Source organism: Aethalodelphis obliquidens, unplaced genomic scaffold, assembly GCF_003676395.1.
Source record: "Aethalodelphis obliquidens isolate GAN/ISIS:26980383/991018 unplaced genomic scaffold, ASM367639v1 scaffold70, whole genome shotgun sequence".
NCBI lineage: Eukaryota > Metazoa > Chordata > Mammalia > Artiodactyla > Delphinidae > Aethalodelphis > Aethalodelphis obliquidens.
Window position 1 is genome coordinate 1,285,639 of NW_020838014.1, and position 14,823 is coordinate 1,300,461.

General features: G+C 41.2%; 1 protein-coding gene and 1 non-coding gene across 3 annotated transcripts in view; one reads left to right on the forward strand and one right to left on the reverse strand.

The window, feature by feature from the left end:
* LOC113611810 (monocarboxylate transporter 1-like) overlaps positions 1 to 13,152 on the reverse strand; it is a 37,935-nt gene extending 24,783 nt beyond the window's left edge. Inside the window, exons 1-2 of one of the 2 annotated variants that reach the window (XM_027091200.1) lie at positions 12,897 to 13,152; positions 2,792 to 2,967 (exon numbers count right to left, since the gene is read on the reverse strand). The gene's annotated coding sequence lies outside the window, so the exon portion shown is untranslated. The remainder of the gene's footprint in view (positions 1 to 2,791; positions 2,968 to 12,896) is intronic. The other variant, XM_027091199.1, reaches the window with a different exon arrangement.
* Positions 4,235 to 4,341, forward strand: LOC113611820 (U6 spliceosomal RNA). The gene has a single exon (XR_003429619.1). It is a non-coding gene; the product is annotated as a U6 spliceosomal RNA (small nuclear RNA).
* Positions 13,153 to 14,823: the final 1,671 nt, after the last annotated feature.

Consider the following 14,823-nt stretch of genomic DNA (forward strand, 5'->3'; position numbering starts at 1 on the left):
CACACACACACACACACACACACACACACACACACACACACACACACCCCAAGGCAATGCCACCACAAAAAGCAGGAGCCTGGGCAAACTTTTCAGACTCCTCCTTTTCCTCCAGAAGGATCTGAGACTTCTTCAACAATGTTCCTTAAGAGACTCTGGCCTTGTTCCAAACTTCCCCAGGGTCTCCTGGTCAGATAAACAGGACTGGGATATGACCAGGGCCAGCAAGTTCCACTAGGATAGTTCTGTTTACCGGAGCTCAGACACAATCAGATTGTTTCAAGTCCTTTAAAGTGATTTGGCATAAATAGCCCAGATAACTCCTCCTAACATTTACAACTTTCTAAGTAGCTGCTTAAGCCCAGAAATTGATAGAATCAAATCAGAACATGAAAGCACCATTATTCTATGGCCTGGTAGCAATTACAGATTCATCTCCTTCAGAGATTTCCATTTATTTTGACTATTCATCAGAATGGGTAAGATTATACCATGAAATTATTAGAAATACAATTTTCCACCCATTCCCATTCACCGACGGAGACAAACAAGGATAAGTGAAAGTCCTCAAGTGAGTATAGGACATATAGTACATTTCACCTACAGAAGAGATATGATTGATGTAAGAGCCATTTCAAAGTTTCCCCAATGCCACCGGGCCCTCATCTCCCAAAGCATGATTCATCCTTGGTAAAGGTCTCTGTTGGTCCTGGTTGGTTCTGACGCAGGAATTTGGTCCCTAGCGTAGTTTCTGCTTTTGCTCTGGAAAATACTGTCACATCCCATAGTATCCTTTGCCTGGGGTCTTTTAGATAGAGCTACCAAATTAATTCTCTTCCACAACTACAGGCTTTTTATAAGAATCACACTTGGTGTAAGAAAGAAAAAAAATCAAGCAAAATTCTTTGCTGATATAACGTCCTGAATTATACCATTATACCCTCTCTTAATCTCTTAGATTTACTTTGAAAGGAACTAAGTGTGTGTACAAGTGACTCCCAAACCTGTGGTCTTCAACAATTTTGCCCCAAAATGAACTCTGGAAACTGTACTTCCTTACACATTGACTATTAAACTGTATAAGTTTGATAGTTGCAAATATGTGATTTCTGGCATATTGTATATTGTGTTATATGTGCATTAAATATATCGTTGTCAAAACCTTGGCACTTCGGCTCATTCAGTTTACGGAAAATGGCCACTATATAACTGGCCAGTCCTCACTATCAGAAAAGGTGTGACCTCACTTGAATTTGAAAGGGAATAGAATATGCCACCCCAAAATATGCCATTTGGCATATTGTTTATTTTGAATTAAAGTAACTTAAGAAACAGCCGGTACAAGATGGACACTCTGACCTCTTTGTCCCCAATAGCAGGAAATAAATCTCCCATTCGAAAGTTACTCTCCCAGTATCAGGAGAATAGCAGGCATCCTTATTATCAGAGATAGTGAGTTTAGGGCCGAGAAGGCTATATAAACAAACCTTGTTACTTCTTCACTAATATGCCACCCAAGCCCAAATGCTTTGTCTTGTCAATTCTTCACAAATGTATTGTTTCCTTGTCTAAAAGGTATAAAAGCTTCCTGCTTAGGTTACTTCTTTGAGTGTCATATTTTTTTTCAATAAATTTATTTATTTAGCTTTTTTATTTTTGACTGCATTGGGTCTTTGTTGCTGCACACAGGCTTTCTCTAGTTGCTCCAAGTGGGAGCTACTCTTCGTTGTGGTGGATTCTCTTGTTGTGGAGCACAGGCTCTAGGCATGCAGGCTTCATTAGTTGTGGCACGTAGGCTCAGTAGCTGTGGCTCGCAGGATCTAGAGCACAGGCTCAGTAGTTGTGGTGCACGGGCTTAGCTGCTCCACGGCATGTGGGATCTTCCTGGACCAGGGGTCGAACCCATGTCCCCTGCATTGGGAGGCAGATTCTTAACCACTGCGCCACCAGGGAAGTCTCAAGTGTTATATTTTTATATTATATTTTATATTTTATAAAATATATAATTATAAAATATATTATATTTTATATTTTATAAAATATATAAAATATATTTTATATAATATATTTTATATTTTTTATTTTATATGTACGAAATTAAATGTTTTTCTGCTGTTAATCTGCCTTATGTCAATTTAATTATTATTTAATTATTAGACCAACCACAGAGCTTAGAAGGTAAGAAGGGAAAAGTTTTTCTTCCCTACAAATTCAAAGCAGTGAGTTGAAAAACATTCCTGTTACCACCTATTCCTGTCTCCTTCAAAATTCTCTCTCTGGAGCTATGCATTCCAGGTTTTTCCCTTTGTTTGGATTGTTCCCCAAAGATTTTTATAGTATGGAACAGCACACCAGAGTAAGAACAGGGATGAGTGAGGTAGTCTTTCTTTTGTAAAGAAGAAGGGAATAGATAAACAAGGACTTACTGTATAGCATAGGGAACTAAATTCAGTATCTTGTAATAAGCTATAATGGAAAAGAATCTGAAAAAGTATATATATATATATATATATACACACACACACACACACACACACACACACACACACACATACACACAGTATATGAATCACTTTGCTATAGACCTGAAACACAATATTGAAAATCAACTATACTTCAATAAGAAATTTTTTAAAAATGATGGAGAAGGGGATTTGCATGAAATGAGTCAGTTAAAGAAGTCCTGAGGCATCCAGTCTCATCTTAGGAGAGTTCATTCTAAATTCAGGGTACATATGAAGCTGAGGATTTGCAAAATAATTCCATACCACCACTTGAAAATGAAGATTACCTGTCCCAGAGCATTTCACCTACGTATGCTGAAGGTAGGATAATAAAAATATCTCCAAGATTTCTAAAATTTCCATTTGAGTTAATAGAAGCTGCAACATCTCAGTTCAAAGGAAACAATCTGGGTTCTGAGGTTAAATAGAAATGCTCCATGGCATGAATTTCACAAATTTTTTTCTGAATTAAGAGTAAAAAAAACATTAAAGGTTAATTAATCTCAGAATATTTACACTTAAATTTACATACATACTCTGTGATAGTAGAGGTGTTTGATGCAGTAAGGTTCAGTTGGAACAGCTAATATAATACTTATTGAATGTGATTAAACTTTGAGCTTAGTTGCCGGTTATGGTTTCTCACAATTTCTTTTATTTATTTATTTGTTTGTTTATTTATATATTTTTGGACATGCCTCTTGGCTTATGGGATCTCAGTTCCCCAACCAGGGATTGAACCCGGGCCACAGCAGTGAAAGCACCGAGTCCTAACCACTAGACCACCAGGGAACTCCCACAATTTGCTTTTTAAGGTCACAATTTTTGGTCACCAAGAACTGTTTCATCAGTTTTAATAATAACACTGTCTTATATTAAAAACTTTATTCCACAGTATCAAAATTAAATTTAAAACTGCAGTGTCTTCAGGAAGAAAAAGATTCAGAGAGAAGAAGAAAGGAAATAAAATACGAGCATTCAAAAGAAAAATTATGGATAAAAAAATTCAAAACCCATCGGTGGACTCAACACAATTCTGCCAAATTACCAAATTCCTGTCTTTGTTATTTGAAATATTTTATTTTGGCATGATTTCTAAATACCAATTTTCTTCACATTTTAGAAAGGACATAAAAATCTGAGGTAATAGTGAAGAAAGGGAAGTTAGAGACTGTGTCCTTTGAAGTCCTTTACACTATACAGGAGAGTTTTGCTCAGTAGAATTCCAGATTATAATCTAGACTATAAGCTATAAACATTGTTTTCTGCAATCCAAAGTAGACTCTCCAAAACCTAAATACACTATTTTTATTTATTAATATATGACTGATTTTGTCCCAGGGTTTGAAGCACAAATGTACTGACTACTTTAAAATAATAAATAAACAGGTATGGAGTTAGGGTTATGGTCATCTACATTACTCCTTTTGAATAGAAATGCTAGTATACCACTGCTGGTATCTACTTCACACCTAGTTCTTTGAGGCCAAGTTGGGAAAATAAGTAGTCACAAGGAGGAAGACAGCAGAGAAAGTTGTTCTTCCTTTTCTTGAAAAAAAAAAAAAAGTATGACTTGAACTGCTCACTGAAATATTTAACACTATAATCAGCTTCATAATTTTTAATAGTTTTATAGTTGGTTTTATGTGAAAGTATCTCTAGGTTTTTATGAATGAAGACTAGAATTTTACCTCTATGCTTTACTCATCATTCTTAAAGTTTTCATCCCAATGCTTGCTTCAGCAGCATATATACTAACATTGGAATGATACAGAGAAGATTAGCATGGCCCCGGCGCAAGGATGACACACAAATTCATGAAGCATTCCATATTTTTGTGGGATAGGAGGGTGGGAGGGAGAAGCAAGAGGGAGGCGATATGGGGGTATATGTGTACGTATAGCTGATTCACTTTGTTATAAAGCAGAAACTAACACACCATTGTAAAGTAATTATACTCCAGTCAAGATGTTAAAAAAAATTTTTTTCATCCCAAATTCAAGACAATTACATTTGTCTCCTTTTAGTTCTTTCCTGTATACATAATTGTGTAATGTCCATCATGAGTCTGAACATCATTATTACTACTACATCTGAGCCCACTACTTCAAAGAAGTAACAAAGTTGTTTTTGTAAAGTACCTGATAATCCACAAAAGACTAATAAATTAAGTATTGTTTGTCTAACATAAGCATTACTTACACTAAGTACAGATAAATAGTTATTTGCAAAGTTGTTTTTGTTTTGCGGTACTCGGGCCTCTCACTGTTGTGGCCTCTCCCGTTGCGGAGCACAGGCTCCGGATGTGCAGGCCTAGCGGCCATGGCTCACAGGCCTATCTGCTCCGCGGCATGTGGGATTTTCCTGGGCCAGGGCACGAACCCGTGTCCCCTGCATCGGCAGGTGTACTCTCAACCACTGTGCCGCCAGGGAAGCCCTGCAAAGTTGTTTTAAAGGGCATTTCTGGACACTAAAAAATTATCAAAAATGAAATTTTGTTATCTCAAAATACGATTATAGGTTAAACTTAAGTCTTTAAATGCTGACGATGTAAGTCCTAGAATATACTGTCAGTAAAACAAAAATCACTTTATAATACACTTAAAATAATTTCAACAATCTATTTCACTTTCCTAAAAAAATACAGTAAATTGTTAATCTGCTCCCCTTAGGGGGCTGTTTTCTATATGAAAAATGACAAACATCAGCAAGGTGCAATCACAACAGAGTGAGGTAAAATTGTGCATTTCTAATTTGCATCCTAAATCTGAATCATCAACCTCTAGAGGGGTTACTGGCAATTGGCATGACAATGGCCTACACCTTAGAGGGAATTACTGAAGACAAGGTTTGGGGCTAATTTAAATAATGTAACTGATACTACTGGATCCACAAGAAGAGAGAATTCCATGGGTCACAGTAATTAGCCAAAAAGTTGCTCAAGACACACTGTTCCATTTAACTATGCATAAGGGAACTTCAAAGACAGCTACTACCTTAGAAACTTACAATAGAGGAGAGAAAGTAAGCAAAAATAATACAAGTGTAAAGATTCACATAATACAAAAATTACAGTGGAGGGCTTCCCTGGTGGCGCAGTGGTTGAGAGTCTGCCTGCAGATGCAGGGGACACGGGTTCGTGCCCCGATCCAGGAAGATCCCACATGCCGCGGAGCGGCTAGGCCCGTGAGCCATGGCCGCTGAGCCTGCGCATCCGGAGCCTGTGCTCCGCAACGGGAGAGGCCACAATAGTGAGAGGCCCGCGTACCGCAAAATAAAAAAAATACAGTGGAGGGACTTCCCTGGTGGTCCAGTGGGTAAGACTCCATGCTCCCAATGCAGGGGCCCTGGGTTTGATCCCTGGCTGGGGAACTAGATCCCACATCCATGCCGCAAGTAAGAAGTCTGCATGCCACAACTAAGAGTCCACATGCTGCAACTAAAAGATCCCATGTGCTGCAACTAAGACCTGGCACAGCCTAAATAAATAAATATTTTTAAAAAATACAATGGAGACAAGGGATAGGTAGGATTTGAGGAGAAAATGGAATTTCTATGGACAAAGTCATGGAGAATCAAGAATGGGGTAGAACTCAGGATGAGTCAAAGGAAGAGGGAAAAAAGTTTAAAAGAGTTTAAAGATTAGAAGGTTACAGGTGGCCCTGTGCCCAACTTTTCATAGGCTGGGAAGCAAAGCTTGAGAAACTTGATGTTGTCTTGGGCAGAGTGCGTATAGCAACAGATCAAAGAAAAAGAGGAAGAAAACGTGCTGTCAGCTGCCGGGGGATCTCGCTGAGTTGCTTTTGTCTGGTGGGCTTCTGTTGGGATTGGTGTTTCCTCCCGGAAGACGGCTGCGTGTGCTTTGAGGAGGCTCACTCCCTGCCAGACGGGTGATGGAAGTCTAAACATGAGGAAGGATCTTGGTGCTCTGGTCGGGTGTCAGGCCTGAACCTCTGAGATGGGAGAGCCAAGTTCAGGACATCGGACCACCAGAGACCTCCCGGCCCCACATAATATCAACTGGCGAGAGTTCTCAGAGATCTCCGTCTCAACACTAAGACCCAGCTCCACTCAACAACCAGCAACCTCCAGTGCTGGACACCCCATGACAAACAAATAGCAAGACAGGAACACAACCCTACCCATTAGCAGAGAGGCTGCCTAAAATCATAATAAGGTCACAGACACCCCAAAACACACCACCAGACGCAGCCCTGCCCAACTGAAAGAAAAGATTCTGCCTCATCCACCAGAACACAGGCACCAGTCCCCTCCACCAGGAAGCCTACACAACCCACTGAACCAACCTTACCCACTGGGAGCAGACACCAAAAACAACGGGGAACTGTGAACCTGCAGCCTGCAAAAAGGAGACCCCAAACACAGTAAGCTAAGCAAAATGAGAAGACAGAAAAACACACAGCAGATGAAGGAGCAAGGTAAAACCCACCAGACCAAACAAATGAAGAGGAAACAGGCAGTCTACCTGAAAAAGAATTCAGTTATGATAGTAAAGATGACCCAAAATTTTGGAAACAGAATGGAGAAAATACAAGAAACGTTTAACAAGAACCTAGAAGAACTAAAGAGCAAACAAACAATGAAGAATAACACAATAAATGAAATTTAAAATTCTCTAGAAGGAATCAATAGCAGAATAACTGAGGCAGAAGAACAGATAAGTGCCCTGGAAGATAAAATAGTGGAAATAATTACTGCAGAGCAGAATGAAGAAAAAAGAATGAAAAGAATTGAGGACAGTCTCAGAGACCTCTGGGACAACATTAAACGCACCAACATTTGAATTATAGGGGTCCCAGAAGAAATGAAAAAGAAAGGGACTGAGAAAATATTTGAAGAGATTATAGTTGAAAACTTCCCTAATATGGGAAAGGAAATAATCAAGTCCAGGAAGCACAGAGAATCCCATACAGGATAAATCCAAGGAGAAATACGCCAAGACACAGATTAATCAAACTCTCAAAAATTAAATACAAAGAAAAAATATTAAAAGCAGCAAGGGAAAAGCAACAAATAACATACAAGGGAATCCCCATAACGTTAACAGCTGATCTTTCAGCAGAAACTCTGCAAGCCAGAAGGGAGTGGCAGGACATATTTAAAGGGATGAAAGGGTAAAACCTACAACCAAGATTACTCTACCCAGCAAGGGTCTCATTAAGAGTCGATGGAGAGATTAAAACCTTTACAGACAAGCAAAAACTAAGAGAATTCAGCACCACCAAACCAGGTTTACAACGAATGTTAAAGGTACTTCTCTAAGTGAGAAACACAAGAGAAGGAAAAGACCTACAATAACAAACCCAAAACAATTAAGAAAATGGTAATAGGAACATACAGATCGATAACTACCTTGAATGTAAATGGATTAAATGCTCCAACCAAAAGACATAGACTGGCTGAATGGATACAAAAACAGGATCCATATATATGCTGTCTACAAGAGACCCACTTCAGACCTAGGGACACATACAGACTGAAAGTGAGGGGATGGAAAAAGATATTTCGTGCAAATGGAAATCAAAAGAAAGCTGGAGTAGCAATTCTCATATCAGACAAAATAGACTTTAAAATAAAGACTATTACAAGAGACAAAGAAGGACACTACATAATGATCAAGGGATCAATCCAAGAAGAAAATACAATTGTAAATATTTATGCATACAACATAGGAGCACCTCAATACATAAAGCAAATGCTACCAGCCATAAAAGGGGAAATTGACAGTAACACAGTAATAGTAGGGGACTTTAACACCCCACTTTCACCAATGGACAGATCATCCAAAATGAAAATAAATAAGGAAACACAAGCTTTAAATGACACATTAAACAATATGGACTTAATTGATATTTATAGGACATTTCATCCAAAAACAACAGAACTCAAGTGCTCATGGAACATTCTCCAGGATAGATCATATCTTGGGTCACAAATCAAGCCTTGGTAAACTTAAGAAAACTGAAATCGTATCAAGTATCTTTTCCGACTACTACTACTAGCTATAAGACTAGATATCAATTACAGGAATAAAAACTGTAAGAAACACAAACACATGGAGGCTAAACAATACACTACTAAATAACCAAGAGATCACGAAGAAATCAAAGAGGCAATCAAAAAATACCTAGAAACAAATGACAATGAAAACACGATGACCCAAAACCTATGGGATACAGCAAAAGCAGTTCTAAGAGGGAAGTTTATAGCAATACAGTCCTACCTCAAGAAACCAGAAAAATCTCAAATAAACAACCTAAACTTACACCTACACCTAAAGCAATTAGAGGAAGAAGAACAAAAAACATCGAAGGTTAGCAGAAGGAAAGAAATCATAAAGATCAGATCAGAAATAAATGAAAAAGAAATGAAGGAAACAATAGCAAAGATCAATAAAACTAAAAGCTGGTTCTTTAAGAAGATAAACAGAATTGATAAGCCATTAGCTAGACTCATCAAGAAAAAAAGGGAGAAAACTCAAATCAACAGAAGTAGAAATGAAAAAGGAGAAGTAACAACTGACACTGCAGAAATACAAAGGATCGTGAGCCATTACTGCAAGCAACTATATGCCTATAAAATGGACAACCTGGAGGAAATGGACAAATTCTTAGAAAAGCACAACCTTCCAAGACTGAACCAGGAAGAAATAGAAAATATAAACAGACCAATCAAAAGCACTGAAATTGAGACTGTGATTAAAAATCTTCCAACAAACAAAAGCCCAGGACCAGGTGGCTTCACAGGCAAATTCTATCAAACATTTAGAGAAGAGCTAACACCTATCATTCTCAAACTCTTCCAAAATATAGCAGAGGGAGGAACACTCCCAAACTCATTCTACAAGGCCACCATCACCCTGACACCAAAACCAGACAAGGATGTCACAAAAAAGAAAACTATAGGGCCAATATCACTGATGAACATAGATGCAAAACTCTTCAACAACATACTAGCAAACAGGGCTTCTCTGGTGGCGCAGTGGTTGGGAGTCTGCCTGCCAATGCAGGGGACGCGGGTTTGTGCCCCGGTCTGGGAGGATTCCGCATGCTGCAGAGCGGCTGGGTACGTGGGCCGTGGCCGCTGGGTCTGCATGTCCGGAGCCTGTGCTCCGCGACAGGAGGGGCCACAGTGGTGAGAGGCCCGTGTACCGCAAAAAAAAAAAAAAAAAAAAGAAATACTAGCAAACAGAATCCAGCAGCACATTAAAAGGATCATACATCATGACGAAGTGGGTTTTATCCCAGGAATGCAAGGATTCTTCAATATATGTAAATCAATCAATGTGATACACCATATTAACAAATTGAAGGAGAAAAACCATATAAGCATCTCAATAGATGCAGAAAAAGCTTTTGACAAAATTCAACACCGACTTATGATAAAAAAAAAACCTCCAGAAATAGGCATAAAGGGAACTTACCTCAACAAAATAAAGGCCATATATGACAAACACACAGCCAACATCATTCTCAATGGTGAAAAACTGAAACCATTTCCACTAAGATCAGGAACAAGACAAGGTTGCCCACTCTCATCAATATTATTCAACATAGTTTTGGAAGTTTTAGCCACAGCAATCAGAGATGAAAAAGAAATAATAGGAATCCAAATCAGAAAAGAAGAAGTATAATTGTCACTGTTTGCAGATGATACGATACTATACACAGAGAATCCTAAAGATGCTACCAGAAAAATAGTAGAGCTAATCAATGAATTTGGTAAAGTAGCAGGATAAAAAATTAATGCACAGAAATCTCTTGCATTCTTATACACTAATGATGAAAAATCTGAAAGAGAAATTAAGGAAACACTCCCATTTACCACTGCAACAAAAAGAATAAAATACCTAGGGATAAACCTACCTAAGGAGACAAAAGACCTGTAGGCAGAAGACTATAAGACAGTGATGAATTAAAGACAATACAAACAGATGGAGAGATATACTATGTTCTTGGATTGGAAGAATCAACATTGTGAAAATGACTATATTACCCAAAGCAATCTACAGATTCAGTGCAATCCCTATCAAACTACCAATGGCATTTTTCACAGAACTAGAACAAAAAATTTCACAATTTGTATGGAAACACAAAAGACCCAAATAGGCAAAACAATCTTGAGAAAGAAAAACAGAGCTGAAGGAATCAGGATCCCTGACTTCAGACTATACTACAAAGCTACAGTAATCAAGACAGTATGGTACTGGCACAAAAACAGAAATATAGACCAATGGAACAGGATAGAAAGCCCAGAGATAAACCCACACACATATGGTCACCTTATCTTTGATAAAGGAGGCAAGGATATACAATGGAGAAAAGACAGCCTGTTCAATAAGTGGTGCTGGGAAAACTGGACAGCTACATATAAAAGAATGAAATTAGAATACTCCCTAACACCATACACAAAATAAACTCAAAATGGATTAAAGACCTAAATATAAAGCCAGACACTATCAAACTCTTGAGGAAAACATAGGCAGAACACTCTATGACAAAAATCACAGCAAGATCCTTTTTGACCCACCTCCTAGAGAAATGGAAATAAAAACAAAAATAAACAAATGGGACCTAATGAAACTTCAAAGCTTTTGCATAGCAAAGGAAACCATAAAGAAGACGAAAGGACAACCCTCAGAATGGGAGAAAATATTTGCAAACGAATCAATGGACAAAGGAATAATCTCCAAAATTTACAAGCAGCTCATGCAGCTCAATATCAAAAAAACAAACAACCCAATCCAAAAATAAGCAGAAGACCTAAATACACATTTCTCCAAAGAAGATATACAGATTGCCAACAAACACATGAAAGGATGCTCAACATCACTAATTATTAGAGAAATGCAAATCAAAACTGCAATGAGGTATCACCTCACACAGGTCAGAATGGCCATCATCCAAAAAATCTACAAACAATAAATGCTGGAGACGGTGTGGAGAAAAGGGAACCCTCTTGCACTGTTGGTAGGAATGTAAATTGATACAGCCACTCTGGAAAACACCTTAAAGAACTAAAAATAGAATTACCATATGACCCAGCAATCCCAATACTGGGCATATACCCTGAGAAAACCGTAATTCAAAAAGACTCATGTAGGGCTTCCCTGGTGGCGCAGTGGTTGAGAGTCCGCCTGCCGATGCAGGGGACACGGGTTCGTGCCCCGGTTCGGGAAGATCCCACATGCCGCAGAGTGGCAGGGCCCGTGAGCTGTGGCCGCTGAGCCTGTGTGTCCGGAGCCTGTGCTCCGCAACGGGAGAGGCCCCAACAGGGAGAGGCCCCAACAGGGAGAGGCCCGCGTACCACAAAAAAAAAAAAAAAAGACTCATGTACCACAATGTTCACTGCAGCATTATTTACAATAGCCAGGACATGGAAGCAACCTAAGAAGTGTCCACTGACAGATGACTGGATAAAGAAGATGTGACACATATATACAATGGAATATTACCCAGCCATAAAAGAAACAAAATTGAGTTATTTGTAGTGAGGTGGATGGACCTAGAGTCTGTCATACAGAGTGAAGTAAGTCAGAAAGAGAAAAACAAATACCGTGTGCTAACATATATATACGGAATCTAAAAAAAAAAAAAATTCTTAAGAACCTAGGGGCAGGACAGGAATAAAGACGCAGATGCAGAGAATGGACTTGAAAACACCGGGAGGAGGAAGGGTAAGCTGGGACGATGTAAGAGTGGCGTGGACATATATACACTACCAAATGTAAAATAGATAGCTAGTGGGAAGCAGCCTCATGGCACAGGGAGATCAGCTTGGTGCTTTGTGCCCACCTAGAGGGGTGGGATAGGGAGGGTGGGAGGGAGACACAAGAGGGAGGAGATATGGGGATATATGTATATGTATAGCTGATTCATTTTGTTATTCAGCAGAAACTGACACAACAATGCAAAGCAATTATACTCCAATAAAGATGTTAAAAAAGGTTACAGGTGGCATGCCACAACGCCAAAACAACCTCCCACCCCATATCACCCCCCCCACCCCTCCCTCAGACACAACCTGGCCAAGAGATCCTGGAGGGAAGAGGTTAATCAACGCTATCAGATTTTATAGCCTCAGGTCATTACTCTTCCAGATGGAAAGCATCCCCAGTGGGGATGAAGAGATTTCCCCCAGGCCACCACGATCTCACTCATCTCCCCGCGCTGGCGCCCGGGACACTTGGCCGGGACACCTGTCCTCGCCTCCTTCACCAACCGCTCCCTGCTCCGCGGCGCTGCAGCCACGAAGCCCTCGAGGGCCGCCCCCCGTCCCCAGGAAACCAAGCTCTCCGTTCCCCGAGGCTCCCTCCCACCCCGCCCAAGCAGCCAGGACTCCCAGCGCGCCACCCGCCGTTACCCAGCTAACCGTTGTGCGCGGGTCGCGGCGCCGCGTGAGCGTGACGTGACGGGGCGGCTCGGGGCGGAGCTCCTCTCCGCGCCTGGCGCCCCTCACGCCCCGGGAGTTCGCCAGACACTGTGGGGAGGGGTGGGCGCCGCCGCCTTATACCACGCCGCGGGGGCCGGAGCATGCACGCAGGGGGCGGAGTTGGCCCTACGGGCCCCGCCCCCTCCGCCCGCCCTCACAGCGCTGACTTCAGTGTGGTTCCCCCTCGGCCGCCGTCGTCGGATCCCGGTCCCGCTGGGTGTTCCCCCGCAACGTCGCGGCCACCACCACGCGTGCGGGACGCCAATGTCGGCCTCACCCTCAGTCTCTGGCAGAGAAAAGGGGAAACCGCTAAGGATGGATGGGGCGTGTCCCCCGGGGCCTGACTCAGGTGTGGGGGGAGATGGGCGCGCGGAAGAGCGGGGAAGTGACTGGAAGTGGGAGACTGGGCGGGGTTTGAGTGGACGCGGGTGCACCTGCGACCGGGAAGAGGCCGAGGGCTAGAGGTTAAGAGCGTGGGCTGTGGGCTCGCTGCTTGAGTTCTGTGACCTCGGGGAAGTCACTCAAACCCTCAGGGCCTGTTTCCTGCTCCCTAAAATGGCAACAGTAGTAGAAGCGACCTCATTTAGGGGATTTCCATGGTCTTTGAGGTACACAGAAGTCGGGAAAGAAGAGCGGGTAAGAGGATGGAAAGATTGGTCCAAGAGGGGGAGGGTGTGTGTGCGTGTGTGTGTGTGTGTGTGTGTGTGTGTGAAAGATGGAGAAATGAAGATTGCAGATAGGCCAAATTTTTGTGGACACTGAATGTTTGGGACAGGGTGTAATTATGGCTGGCAGTTTTGGGGGGATTGATTATATACTAAACACTTCACCTGAATCCTCATGAGCCTGTGGAGTAGGTACTATTGACAGTTTACAAATAAAGGACCTGAGGTTCAGAGGGGTTGGGTAACTTTACAGAGGCCACTGACCTTTACAGTGGCCAACATTTGAAGTCAGACTTCAGAGCCTGGTTTTTGTCATAAGAGCCATGGTTCTTGAGCAAGTCCAGATACCAAAGTGTATCTGTTAAAGTGATTAAATAATCTTGATTTGAGACATACCAAAAAAGTATGTCAAGGCCCTTGCCTTCAAAGAATTTACAAGTTCTTTGGGGGCAACTGAGATACAAATCAGCCCACATTTCTTGAGCATTTGCCATGCCAGGACCTGTCCTACCACTCCACCTTTTGTCTCACACACACACTTAATTCCCACAACACTTAAGAGTAGGCCTTATAGTTTCTGTTTTGCAAATGAATAACCTGAGGTTGAGGAGGAGTGGGGTTTGTGGGGTCAGGCCTTGCGCCCTCCTCTCAACCACTCTGCTTGTTTCACAGCAAAGTTTTCAGTAGCAGTTCAATATGTTAGTAGAAGACATTGCAGAATCTATGGTCAAGTACTGCTTGTGAGCAGTAATTGTTTTTTACCTTTGTAAATGCAGAGAAGAAAGGCACTTAAGGTCACTGGAGTGGCCAGGACTTAGATCAGCAGTGCTTCAGGATTGTTAGTGGCAGCAGCATTCAGAGTAGATGGTAGATAGTTGAGTTAGGGAGACAGTGGGACACTGTGGCTCGGGTGTAAATTTATAAGGACCTGTGCTATGGAATGGCAGTGCGAAGAGGTAGCTAAGAGATTCCCAGGAAACTTCTCAAAGAAGGCACGTAAAGCAGCAGTATAGTGGATCTGCCCAGTTTCCAACAAAGTACCTAATTAAGGTTGCTAGGGGAATAAAATTAGTGTTTGTGAAGCACTTGGAACAGAGCCTAGCATATAGCAAGTGCTCAATAAGTATTTTTAAAAATGAATAAATAGGAAATTAAGGAAATAATTTCATTTACAATAGCATCCAAAAGAATAAAAACACCTA